Here is a 14,688-nt window from a genome sequence, read left to right as displayed (position 1 = left end):
CCTAACAGGCGGAAAGACAGAACACAGGACCCACCAGTACTGCCTCCCACCTTTCATCTAACCCTCAATTCTGGCTCTTTTGATTAAGGTGTCCTTGTCACAGAGGTCAGTTAATTCTATCGCATACAAATATTCTAGGTAAAGTATGTTGCACACGTGCAGACTGCAGGTTCATTTGTCACATTATTGTTTGCTGTCACTTTTGAAGGTAGGTGTCCATTTGAAGAATGTGTAGTGGCTGGAGGGTCAGGAGGATTTGCATAAAGCTTGGAAATAACCTCTTTAGGCACAAGGTGTAGGATTCTGCTCCTGGCTACATACACAGAAAGCACACAGAAAACTCCTGGAAATTGATGTTGTAATGTACCTAATTCTCCCCACTTTTCCTCCCACACTCAAATAATAAAAGCTCAGCAATACATAAAAATTTGATTTAGCATTATTTTGCTTAGCTTTTCTTTCTAGATAGAGTAACCAGAATCTTCTGACAAGCGCTGGTTCATTCCTGGATCACTCAGATAACTGTAATCCAAAAGTACAGATTTATGGAAGTATTTATGTTTCTTATGGTTGACCAAAGAATTATACCCTTTGGGACTGTAAAGAAATGATGCAATGTAAACAACTCAGTTATTTTAGTTGGAATGGACCTCCAGAGGTCAAGTCTAACTTCCCAACAGGGCTAAATAAAAACTGAAGCATAATCTTGTGGGCATTATCCAAATGCTTCTTGAACACTGAGACACACTGGGTATCAGCCACTTTGCTAGGGAGAGTTCTGATAAAGAAATTTTTCCTAATGTCCAGTTTGTACATCCTCTGGATGCAGATTTTTGCCATTGCTATTCATTTACCAGAATGTGGAAACCAACACTTGTCCATTTTCCTTCCTCAGCAAGTTGTAGAGAGAAATGAGGTTGCCTCTTGGCCTCTTTTTCTGCAGACTAGAAAAAAACAGGTGTTCTCAGCTTTTTCATTAGTTTGCAGCCCTCATCTGGATGCTTTCATCCTTATATTGTGGATCTCAGAAATACAATATTCAATGTGAGGCTGCATCAACACTGAATATAGTGGTATAATCACTTCTTTTCATGAGCTGGCTATGCTCTATTGTGTTAAACACGCCCCAAAAAGGTGTCCTCTTGGCTGGTAGAGCACAGAACCTGCTGTCAATCAGCAACTCCACATCCCTTTCCACAGAGCTCCTCTCCAGCCACTTGTCTCCCAGCTTGTACCTGTGTCTGGCATCAATACTGATTTATTTGTCTTTAAGCTCCTTCATGATTATACCAAAGACAGATGAGTTTATACAAAAAGATGGAAAGTAATTAGAACATATAAACCTAAAAGATAGATATTTCGATATTTTGCATGTAGTCTGAAGAGATTTTATGTGTGCATATATACATATGTATAAATGTAGGAGGCCAATTATCCTTACATAAGGAAATGAAGTTTCTTATGTTTCCAAGTTGGTACATCTTGCTGGGCTTCTATGATCATAACGCAAATATATTCTTCCATGATCTCTGTGGTTTTGTTGTAATGCACAAACTCTTATCAGAGTTGCTGCAGTTGAAGAATATATAGGCAAAGATATACTCTATACAATGTGTTCAGTCCTACTGTCTATATCACTGATAAAAGTTTTAAATAAAGAGCACTGGTCCTAAGAGCACCAGTCCTAAGACAGACTGCTGGAGGATACCATACATGACCAGCCTTCAGTTGTACTTCATTCCTGAAAACAAGTCACAAATTTGCATACTGCCAAAAAATGATAATATGACTAAAGCAAGATTGTGAAGAATATTTTTTTTTTTTCTGGTAAGAGAAGTTTTAAGAAAGTCTAGGAGAGAGACATGATCAGATTTTTGAGTCATATATCTGATTGCAATTCTATGCATTCCATTTGAAAATATGCAAGTAACATATTTATTTATTTAAGAGTTTTTTTATTATTTATTTATTTATTTATTTTACTGTTTTTAAATATCTAAGGTTTGAGAGTCAAGTCTACAGAAGAGGACTCTTTTTAGTTGCTTGCAGCACTAAAATAAGGAGCAATGGGCAGAAACTGGAACACAGGACGTTCCATACAAACATAAGGAAGAACTTCTTTACAGTGAGAGTGACAAAGCACTGTTCTGGTGGGCAAAAAGCTGGACATGAATAAGCTTGCATCCTAGCCAACAATATCCTGGGCTACATCAAAAGAGGGGTGGCCAGCAGGGTGAGGGAAGTGACTGTCCACTTCTATTCTGCTCTCTTGAGGCCCCATTTGAAGTACTTTGTTCAGGCCTCCAGCTTCAGCAGATTAAGAGCTGCTAAAGTGGGATCAGAGTAGGGCCATGAGGGTGATCAGAGGGCTGACACACCTCTCCTATGAAGAAAGTTTGAGGGAGTTGTGTTTGTTTAGCTTGGAGAGGAGACAGCTCAGGGCAGGACTTCATTGCAGCCTTTGAGTACTTGAAAGAAGATAATGAGCAGGAGGGGGATAGACTTTTTACATGGTCTAATAGTGATAGGGCAAGCAAAAATGGCTTTAAACTAAAAGAAAGGAGATTTAGGTTAGATGTTAGGAGGAAATTCTTCACTCAGAGTGCGGAGAGGCACTGGAACAGGTCGCCCTGAGAAGCTGTGGATGCTTGGAACGACTGAAGGAACTGGGACTTATATAAAGGTTTAGTGAGGGGAAAAGGAGGCTGAGGGGAGACCTTATTGCTCTCTTCCAATATCTGAAAGGTGCTTACAGCAAGAGCAGGATTGGTCTCTTCTCACTGGTGACAGTTGACAGGACGAGGAGAAATGGCCTCAAGATGCACCGGGGTAAGTTTAGGTTGGATATCAGGAAAAACTTCTTTACTGAAAGGATTGTTAAGCACTGGAATAGGCTTCTGGAATAGGCACTGGAATAGGGAGGTGGTTGAGTCAGCATCCCTGGATGTGTTTAAAAACCATTTGGATGTGGTGCTCAGGGACATGATTTAGCAGAGGGTTGTTAAGGTTAGGGTAGTATAGTTAGGTTGTGGCTGGACTCGATGATCTTTAAGGTCTTTTCCAACCTGAGTAATTCTATGATTCTATGATTCTATGATTCTCTATCCCTCACAGGTGTTCAAAGCCAGGTTGGATGGAGCCCAGGGCAGCCTGATCTAGTGGTGGCAACCCTGTCCATGGCAAGAAACTGGAATTAGATGATCTTTAAAGTCTTTTCCTAGCCACTCTATGATTCTATGATTTTATGAAGAGTAAAATTGCAAAAAATTTCTAACACCTTGAAAACTCACTGAGAATAGCAACCACTGCTATCAAACTAAATTGATGCATTAGTTCCACTAAAACGAATATCTCCCTACTTCTATGTTTTTGTTGCTCTTTTTTTTTAATGTTTTAATTAAAAAAAAAATAATAATAAGTAATATACTTATGTATATTAACTATATTATACATTTTATATGTGGGCCAAGACATTTCTGCTTCATTCAGTGCAGCTAAGGCAAGCCAAAAGATTTGACACCCATGCACATACATGCTCTTGAATACACATAAGAGAAATATGTACCATCTAGATAGAGGCATACACATCAATGACTTTTAATTCATGACTCCACTGAATGATACATCTCAGTACAAAGGGTAGAGAACCTTCCCTAAACAGTATTTCTGAAAAATATATCTCAGTTTCAGGTTTTAAAGAGTTCAATATGTTGTTTGGGGTTCTTTTTTTGTTTGGTTAGTTGGTTTGTTGTCTTTTTGGTGGTGGATTTTATTTTTGAAGTTGAATTATAAGGCTGCATTATTTTGGAGATTTTGTTGTTACTTCTACTTGTTGCATGAGATCCTTGGGCTCTGATACTACTTCATTTCACATATGTTTTTGCCCCAGAAATCTCATCAACAACCAAAATTTCAGGTATTTTTTTGCAAGATACACAAAAGACATTATGTACTCCACAACCTGGTAGTACACTAAAGATGAATGCTTTGTAGACTACTTGAAAATTAGTTTCCACAGTACTGCAAATCAGGAGCCCTCTTCAAAGTACAATCTGCAATACATTGTTCTCAGATTTGTTTAGTAAAATCTTCAGCGCTCCTTGCTTCTCAAACTCGTTGGTGCAGTCAATATTCCTAATGATTCCTATTCCTTCAGTGAGTTATGTGGTAATCTGAAATTCGAATACCTGAAACATACTTAGTATTCAAGACAGTCTCAGGTTGTTTACATGAAATAGATGTATATTTAAGGGTGAAATAGTTAAGGTTTCTCAATCTTTTCTTCAGCTTAAGTAGACGAGGGTCGTGACATGCAAGCAATTTCCTCAGTTTGTTGAGTGCAGTCTCTACCTAACCATTCTGTCCCTCATTTTCTCAGTCTAAATTTAGAATATAAAACATATGCCTGCTTCACAGCATTTATAACAAAACTCCTCTTTTTCTGATATAAACCTTTAACAGTTTAGTTGTTTTGTGTGGTTTTTGTTTGTTTGCTTGCTTGCTTGCTTGTTTGTTTGCTTGTTTGTTTGTTTTCTCATGGAGCTCAGAGTAGTGGAAGGACTAAAGTGATGCACTTACAGAATACTAGGTTCTACTTAGACATTACTTTCACCTAAAAATTGAAATACAGTGACTGAGGTATTGAATCTGCTAAAGGAGGTATTTAATTTCTGTTCTTTTTTCTAGGTTTCACATATCAGGCTGGTAAATAGAATTCACTTCATTGAGCCCCAAGAGTACAGAATATATTTCATCAGCAGGAAGAAAACTCCTCTGTAAATGAACTGCAATTTTATGAAATCAAAAAATAGCCCAAATGGTGTTTGGTATTAAACTGCTTTGGTCTGTAATCTCTGAAGCAGTGGTTTCAGATAATTGTACATTATCATTTTTATGTGCGCTTGCAGCCCAGAAGGCCAACTACATTCTGGGATGCATCAAAAGAGTAGTGGCTAGCAGGGAGAGGGCCCCATCTGTAGTATTGTGTCCAGGCCTGGGGCCCACAGCACAGGAAAGACACAGAACTCCTGTAGTGAGTCCAGAGGAGGGCCAATAAGATGGAGGAGGGCTGGAGCACCTCTCCTATGAAGAAAAGTTGCAGGAACTGAGCTTCTTTGGCTTGGAAAAGAGAAGGTTGCAGGGAGACCTTGTTGTGACCTTCTAGCATTTGAAGGGAGTATATAAACAAGAAAGTAGGACGGGGGGAATGGTTTTAAACTGAGGGGGGAGGTTTAGGTTATATATTAGGACAAAGTTTTTTGCTCAGAGGGTAGTGACACACTGGAACAGGTTGCCCAAAGAGACTGTAGATGCCCCATCCCTGGAGGCATTCAAGGCCAGGCTGGATGTGGCTCTGGGCAGCCTGGTCTGGTGGTTGGCAACCCTACCCACAGCAGGGTGGTTGAAACTAGATGATCATTATGATCCTTTTCAACCCAGGCCATTCTATGAGTCTATGATTCTATGTTTTCTTAGTTTAATGATCATATGAAATACAATAGAATAATTTCAAACAGATAGGAAGCTAAATTCTATATCTTGTTTGAGTTTATGGTAGCTTCTTTAAAAGTACACTGGAGATATTTTATTCTAAAATCACATAGTTGGATTAAAAAAAAAAAAAAAAAAAAGTTAATTTCTCCTAATCTTGACTCTTGACTAATTCTGAATATTAGTATACTCAATGAGTATTTAAGCTAAATATTAATAAGACAGTTATATGGAATGTAAATATAAGGTTAAAATATTAAGCTAATCAATAAGTGAAGAACGATTTTGTGAAAGTGGAATAGTTTGTAGATACAAAGTACTAAAGTACTGAATATAAGATTTTGTACAGAGATGTGTAATGCAGTGCATTGTCAGAAATTCTAGTGCATTTTTTCATAGTGTCACTGAAACTATTCAGAATGGAGAAGAAAGGCATAGCTGTATCCTTGGAAGTCATTACTTGGGAAAAAAAAAAAAAAAGAAAGAAAGAAAAAATAAGATCCACTGGCAAACTATTAACAGATTTGGTTTTAGGTTACAGCTGTTCAGATATTTATGATGCATAACATCACAATAATTCCATTGTCCTAAGTGTGTTCAGGGGTTTTCCTTTAGGGCATTCTTTAGATAAACTATATGTTAATTTAGATGAAATTGTTTAAGTATTTCTACAATTTCTTGTCTATTACCGCCATGAAAATGGCAGAGTAAGCTAATTTCTTCACTGAGCTAAGAAGATTGTATCTTTTAGCATTTGCTTATAGCTATACTGGTTGCCAGGCTAGCATTTTATAGACACAGTCTCAGTTTACATCAGAGGTTTTATCCACCCCTGTAAATTTTTGTCACATTAAAGCGATATATGTTTTTCCATATAAAACATCCCTGATTAAAGATTAAATCCTGTTCAATTACAGCCATAGACTGTAGCTGTAAAATGTAACATGAAGGAAAACGCAATTAAAACTGTAGTGAATATTTATGTAAATCAGAAGTCAGTAGTGAAGCAGATATAATGAGCTAGTCAAACTATGACTAAATCAGATTTGTTAATGTTCTTGTAGACATATATTTGCACAGAAAACAGATAAAAAGAACAGATGAAAAGGTTATTTCCTTTAGTTCTAGGAATACTGTTGGAACACTGTTGGATCACTGGCTGCAAAATATATAACTGTAATTATGATCTATAGAAATATGAGAGTCTGCTTTTGAGAAAACAAAATATTTTGCATCATCAGGGCACTCCTATGAAGGTGAGGAGGATATTAGAAATTCCTAACATAGGCAAATTGCCACTTTCTGACTTTTGCTGCTATTTAATTTCTGTTAGCTGTTCTGCTTGACACAAAAATTTTTTCTGGGACTGCAAACTGAATTGCACTGTTTTGAATTATAGTATTTCATTATTTGTAACAGATAATCTGGTACTTAATTCATTTTCTATAAAGAAAGAACTTCAGAGGCAAGGTGAAAACTTAAAAAAAATGAACAACTGCAAACAAACATGAAAACAGGAAATTAATAGTATCTTAAAATAACTATCTTTGCAGTTATAATACACTAAATGGATTTTAATTTATTTTTAATGTCTCATTCTGTAGTTTTGGGGAAAGAAAAAGGACACAAAAAGGTGTCTGAATAATTAGTACTAAATATTGCTTGGATAAATGATACATATTTTAAAAATCCAAGAAGTTAACAGTAATAGCTTTTCTGAGATAGAAAATGTCATTGAGAGGTTCAAGTGATTCATGATAAAAGATGAAAACCTTGTTCAGAGATGAGACATTAAATGATTTGACTAGAAAAAATATCAATGGATTTAGCATCCCCAAATCTTACCTTAGCGTTTAGAAATAAATGACAACTGAAGATGTTGTAGAGTATCAGATTATTTATCATATAATTAATTTGCTATTATGGGGGGAAAAAAAAATCATAAATTCGAAGTACTTTCCTTCCACTTGGTTTTCCTCAACCTTTCCTACATAAAACTTAAGGTACATTTTGATTAAGGTAAATACCTATCAAAATGAGTGTTCTATAAACACACACACACAAAACAGATGATTAGGATTAAAAATATATTTACAACTATTTCAACTACAACAGTTTCCAGTAAAAGACAGCCTTACATCTCTGTCTTTAGCGGAGGATATTCAGTAATTTCAAAACCTCCTGCAGAACAATTATTTGACTAAATGAATCACCAACAAAATTCAAGATCTGGTAGCTTGACAAATATGCTCTCCAGGAACTAAATTATTAAATTTGGATTTAAATTTATATTCATTTTATATGTATATTTTTTCACTAAAGGCAGCTTTGGAAATGCATATTGTAGAATATAAGACTTGCAGAGAACCAAGATGCTTGCTTGAATCATGATTGCTGGTCACTCAGAAAAAAATATTTAAGTCAAAAACCCTTGAGCACTCTTCATGTATGCTTCATGTGTGCTGTGATCTTTATTAAATTCTGTTTCTTGTGTCATCCAGAATTTCATAATCAAATTATACAATAGTAAAAGCAGATTACAAATGCACCATCATATATCCTAAGGTAATAATCCTTTAATAATAATCCTAATAATTCTTAAATGAGAGAAAGAACATACATTTTGTAATGTGCCAACATGATGAACATTTTGGGCTACCGTGTTACTATCTCCTTCTGCAGTGATAATTTTAAGTTTCTAACTCCCTGCAAACTGGAATTGGTCTGACTATCCAAGTACAGTCAGTACAGATCATCGCACTAAATAAATATTCTGGACCTATGTTTTCCTGAAGCAAATTCTTACAATAAAATATCTCTAACTTGACTTCCTTGACTATATGACTTTAGGGCATTCGTGTTGGTATCTTGTTATTACCTACAATCTTCAATCTTGTTCAGTTGCCAGTCAGCACAGCCATTTACTTATCATGCAAACAAAGTTAAAGTTGTGTTTAAAACAATGGCTTGCAGCTGTTTCCAGCTCCAGTCATTAAAAATACAACATTCTGGTCAACTGAGAGAGTAGCTGACAGTTTTGCTCAAAAATATGATTTAGCAAGTATAGTAAATAAGAAATTAAACTACTGCAATAAAAGGCTTTTAGATTGACTTCCACAGTGCTGCTGCTTGGTTGCTGTGTATAAAAGATAAAAATAATGTATGCAAATTAGATGAAGATGAAATTAAAGAAGTCTAGCAGAGAATGGCTAAAGAAGCCAATTTTATTTTATGGTTTGTAACTGGATAAATAATTCTTCAGTAGGCATGAAAACAGTAGAAACATATCGGTGAGTTCATTTGAGCATTTCATTTGTTACTCATCCTTGCTCAGACACTACTGGGGAATTAGTTGTTAAAAGAAATATGTCATGCTTGTTTCACCTTAAGGTGGACATTTTATCTTCATTTGGATCAAATTAATACACAAATGACACAAAACATAGTTTCCAGTTCTGTTTTAAGATACAGCTCAGGAAAACAATCTAGGAGGAAAGAAAAGTTCCTAGAAGAGACAAATTAATTTTGATTTTTTTTTTTTTCAGTGAATTTATTCTGAATCATTTAACATTAATATTTACTTAATGAATAGAACTCTCATAAGGATTCACTAAATACAGCATTTATTCAATTATATATCAACAAGATTATTGTTTCTTCTGCTGCTCACATTTTTAAACTGTTAAGCTATTGACAATCATCGGCAATGCAGCAATAACACATCTTCTTTCATGCTTTCATACTTTCTATATTATTCCCTCAATCTCCTTCTAAAAACATGTAAGACCATTGGTTATTTTACTCATAAAATTCCCTAATAAGAAGTTCAAGATTGTTTTAAAAACTTGTATATATATTCAAAAGTATGCCGATGAATCCTTATGCAGTGACAGAACAGTACCCTCTGTTTGTTAGACTAATTTGTTATTGTTTCAAAAAAAAAAAGTATGTACCAATTTTATTCATGAGTAGCCTTTTAAATTAGCTTAGTCTTTGGGACTAAAGCCAATCATTTTGTTAAAATATGCACAAAACCTAGCAAAATGAGCTTCTTTCCTTAGTGCTTCTAAAATACTACCTGGAAATCCCCATATATTTGTCTAAGGATTTTAAAATACACAGCAATACAATTGCTTCTGTTTTTCGAAGGAAAGATAAGAGTGAGTGAGAAAGAAATACATCATTAATATGTTTGTCTGAGGAGCTCTATTAAAGCCCTATATGAATCAGTTCTGTTCTTTCATCAACAATAATTACATAATATTAACATCTTTGTACTGCTCAGACTTGTAAAGGAAATCTGTGTCATATACGAGAAAGTACCTACATCTCTTAGGACTGTAATACTAAAGCAACTGTTTATTTTCATGGAAGTCATCAGTTTCCATGACTTAAACAAAAATTAGTGCACACAATTAACTAAAGTCTATCTACTTTTCACCAGCAAGATTAAATGTTTACATTAACTAAGTATGCAGAAAACATAGAGTATTATTCTTGACTGATTCAGTCTCAGTAACTCTCTTTTCTTTTGTTTTACTTCTCAACAAACTTAAATATGGAGGACCTTACTCAATCCTTCATTCTCTCTCTTTCTCTCTCTCCCTCTCCATCCTTCACAGATCTGTATCTGGCAAAATTCCAAACAAACCAGATTTTCAAATCTGCTGAAGTAAGAGTCAAAGCAGTCTTTTTGGCTTGATTTTGGAATTATAGATTATTGTCTAAAGTATAGTGGCTCCTACTTAATTCAGTAAAATCATATGAAGACAAAACATTAATTTAAGCTTTTAAAATAAACTTATACATAGGAAAAAATTCCCAGGTTTTGAAATCTACCAGTATCTTTTAAGGTCTGAATTGCTCTACTTTGAGAATTCATCAGAATCATTATTTGGACCAATTTTTATCTAGCTAGCTATGTACCTATTTTTCCTGTCAGACAAAAAGAATCTAAAAGCTTTGTGTAACTAAAGCTTTTAGAGGTAGTCCCCTACAAATGAATACATGCAATATTGAAAACATCAGACTTTATATGGAATTAAATGTTAATATCATGAGATTGTCAGAGATTATGTTGCAATGAGAGAAATTAAGTTTTAAAAAAATAATCAAATAAAGTATTTTTCTAAGAATCTCAAAGGAATCAAAGTACAAATGACCTGTGCAATAGGAAAACTGTGCAATTAAAATTGTATTCTGTTACCACTTAATGTAATGGGTCTTCAATATGTGACAAAGAAATCGGGATTAGACCTTTCATCATTAAATAGCTATTAAACCACAGAGCTAGAGAGCTGACAGCATTGTACTTCTTTTTAAAGAGGTGCTAAAGATGATCCAAGAAATCATTGCCTGATATGTTTCATCCTAGTGTTAGGAGAAAATGCTCTAAAACAAAACAAAACAGAAAATCCATTAAAAGTGAAGTCATAAAGAACTTAAATTAACCTAATACATTAGGAGGAAACTAGCAACAACAACTGAAAGGTGAATTATGCTTACAAGAATTCTTTAAGGACTCTTGCATAACAGACGATACCGATTATCATAGAATCATAGAACATCCTGAGGTAGAAGGGACACACAAGGATCATGAATTCCAACTCCTGGCTGTATACAGGACCACCCAAAATTCAAACCATATATCTTAGAGCACTGCCGAACACTTCTTGAACTTCTGGCAGGCTCTGAGCCATGACTGCTTCCCTGGGGAGCCTTTTCCAGTGCTTGACTACAGTGAAGAACATTTTCCTAAAATCCAATCAGAACCTCTTCTGATGCAGGTCCATGCTGTTTTGGGTTCTGTCATTGTCAGCAGAGAAAGGAGATTAACATCTTGCCCTCCAGTCATCTCCTGAGGAAGCTGTAGGCCACCATGAGGCCCCCCCTCAGTCCGCTCCAGGCTGAACAAATAAAGTGACCTTAAGTGCTCCACAGACATCCTGTGCTCTAAACTCAGAATAATCTCCACAATTTTGCCAGGCACTGAACTGAAGAAAAAAAACAGGCCTGTTATTACCAGGGTTTTTCTTGTCCTTCTTGAAAACGAGAACAATATTTGCCAGCTTCTGGTGAAGTGGGCCTCTCCCAAGATCACTAAAAATAAGTGAGAAACATCTTGCAATAACATCTGCCAGCTCCTTGAATACCCTGGGATGAATTCCATCAGGCTCCACAGACTCATGCATCCAGCTCGAGCAGCATATTCTGCACAAGTTTGATTTTGCTATGAGTTTATTGTTCATGTGGTCTTGGTCCTCCAGCTTAGGTTTCTGGAGGTCTCAGGGGCCATCACCTATGTTAAAGACTAAGGTGAAGAAGGCATTGTCACTTCTTTGTCTATACCCCTATATGTGAGGTGACCATCCTCATCAAGTAGAGGCTCAATGTCATTTCTTGTCCTCCTGTTACTGTTAAAATATTTTTAAAAGCCTGTTTTTATTGATCCCTGCATAGTACTGACCAGCTTCACCTGAAATGTAATTATAATTCATTTTCTTTTTTCTCATATTATAACATTTAGCACTGACTACTTTAACAGTTTAACAGTTTGTTTTCCATTTGTACTAATTGGCTGGAAAACTGTTCATATAATTATTCAATTTTCAGCACCTCATAACTTGACTTCCATTTGTGGAAGTATCCAGTTCTGCCTTGTTTCTTTGCTGTGTGTACATATACTAAAGGGAATGTATCCAGTAGATACTGCAACAGTGCTGAAAGAAATCTAGTGAGATTCTTATCATAGTACAATGAAAATTTACAACTATGTAAATGCTATGTATAATTATTAGTTATAAGAATGACAGGATCACATTTATCACATTACACAGTGATAAACTGAAGGAACATAATTATGTTCAAGGAAAATATGCATTTCTATGCATGTATATCACAACATGTAAGCACTTAAGTAAATCAGTAATGCAATTTATGTATGTATCTCACTCAAGGATTTAAACAGGGGACTACCAAAGTCATGTTCATGTTCCCCCTTCCAGATGGAATTCAGTATTCTATTCTAGGCCTATATGATAATCTCTGCCCAGAGGCAAAGATGTAAAGGTCTGTCTTTAAATTTAATTGTACCAAAACAAGTTCTCTGGTATCTTTCTAGGCTATGGCTAGACAGCCACTGCTAGTGTTAATCTTATTGTTAATGTCAAAGGCTTAGCATGACAGCAGAAGACAAGATAGGTGCTGGTGAATGACAGAGTAATCAGTTTAGAATAGGACTAGTTCATCCATAATGGATCAGACCATGAGAAATCACTATCAGCATGTCCACATGTTTACTTCTTTTCTCATTCTGATGGCTGTTAGATCATTTAACACCATATTTCTTTGTCAAAGATTATTTGAAATTCATGCAATTCTAACACTGTAAACCTGAAAGGATAAAAATCTTTACATCTGCCTGTAATAGCAGAATTTAAAGCTTAAAGATGTAGCTAAAATTTTTCTGTAAAAATAATTCCAGATATAATTTTAACAATTGCCTATAATGAATTTCTCCAGTCCTAGAAACTTCCCTTACAGTTGTTATTCACTGCAATAATAGATTATAATGTTATTTAAAGCCATTATACATCTTTAGCTGTTACATTATTTAAAAAAGAGAACTTGAAAGTGATTCCTATAGAAGAGAACAGTGGCATACTAGTTAATTTATACCTTTTGGGAATTCAGTCCCAATTTGCTAGCAAAACCTCTTTGTTTTTTTCCAATCTCTGGAATTGTTTTTTTTAGTCTTGATGCTGATGGCAAGAATATAAATATAATAGTTGTGCACTTCTAAGAAAAATAAAATTCCAAATCAAATTAATTCTATGAGGTGTTTTCGCTGAGGACCATCATATTTTGCATTTTCAGTACAAGAGCCAGTTTCTCAGTGACACCTAATCTTAAAACACTCACTTTCTAAATATTCAACATAAACTATTGTCAATGGTTTACGGGCTGGTTCGGCCCAGTTCCGTGACTAGCGGGGCGGAGGGATCCGCAGATCCGCGCCTCCGGAAAAAGGGAACAGGGGACCCCAAAATAATTAAAAACAGCGGCAACGATCTGAGGAGAAACAAACTAATTTACTAAATATATTATCGGAATGCAAGATAACACACTATAATACAATATAATTAAATTTGAAGCTAATAAATCAAATATAATGAGAGAGAATGTTCAAAAGGTGGATAGGCCTCACCACAACGCGGAGAGCTGAGGTGAGATGCGCAGTCCAGTTGAGCAGCAGGGAGAAAAAGGAGAGGAGAGCCGAAGAAGAGCAGGCTAAGAAGAGTGCATCAGGTGACCTTGCCAGGAGTTGTATCTCGAGACTCTCTGTGACCGCAAAGTCCCCTGGGGAATGTAGTTCTTCTTCTCTTCCAGGCAGGTACCCAGAGCTTGAGCACCAACAGTTAAACTCCCACTGCCCCACATGATGTTATGATGTGGAATACCGAAAACCAAAAATCACAAAACCATGACAGCTATAATTTTGCCTTCATTTTCCGTAAGTCAGTATTCCAGCATGTTTTCTACTACTTCTGTGTTATTAATTTTCAAAGCTTTATTTGTTGACCAACAATCGACAATAAATATTTAAACACATTTTCATGGAAAGTATCTAATTCAATAGTAAATCGAGCCAATGGAAAACATGCTAACTTTTGCATACAGTTTCTAATAAGTAACAGTAGAGCTTTGAGATACCATACTTGCACTTTTTTTTTTTTTCTTGAGTTAATTAGCCAGCTGATGGCAAAATAATGACTTATCCAATGATAATCTAAGCTTGCTTAAATTGTAACAGAATAGATGTCCACCTATAATAAATCATTTTTTGTCAGTATTTTGGGGTGAATAAATACTAAATGCTTAAATGCAGAATCAAAATAATTAAATTTCTGATGTATGCCTTAGAATAATGTAATTCAAGCATAAGCAAAACCAAAAAAAAAAAAAGCTCCACTATGGAATTGGGATCTAGAGGAAAAAGAAGATGAGAAGCTATCTAGATTTTTATTTCCTTCAGAAGACAATGAGAATTTTTAAGAAATTATTAAAACAAAACGAAAAACATTAAAAAAAAAAAAAAACTAAGATTGAAAGATTGAAAGTAAAACAAAACATAAGAATTTAAGATTGTGTAAATAACATTTGAGATGTTAAGTTTAAATGAAGGATCAGTGAAGTTTA

Source organism: Phasianus colchicus, chromosome 1 (genome assembly GCF_987193195.1).
Source record: "Phasianus colchicus chromosome 1, bPhaCol1.hap1.1, whole genome shotgun sequence".
Lineage (NCBI taxonomy): Eukaryota > Metazoa > Chordata > Aves > Galliformes > Phasianidae > Phasianus > Phasianus colchicus.
The sequence above is the reverse complement of the archived record's forward strand: the minus strand, read 5'-3'. Positions refer to the sequence as shown.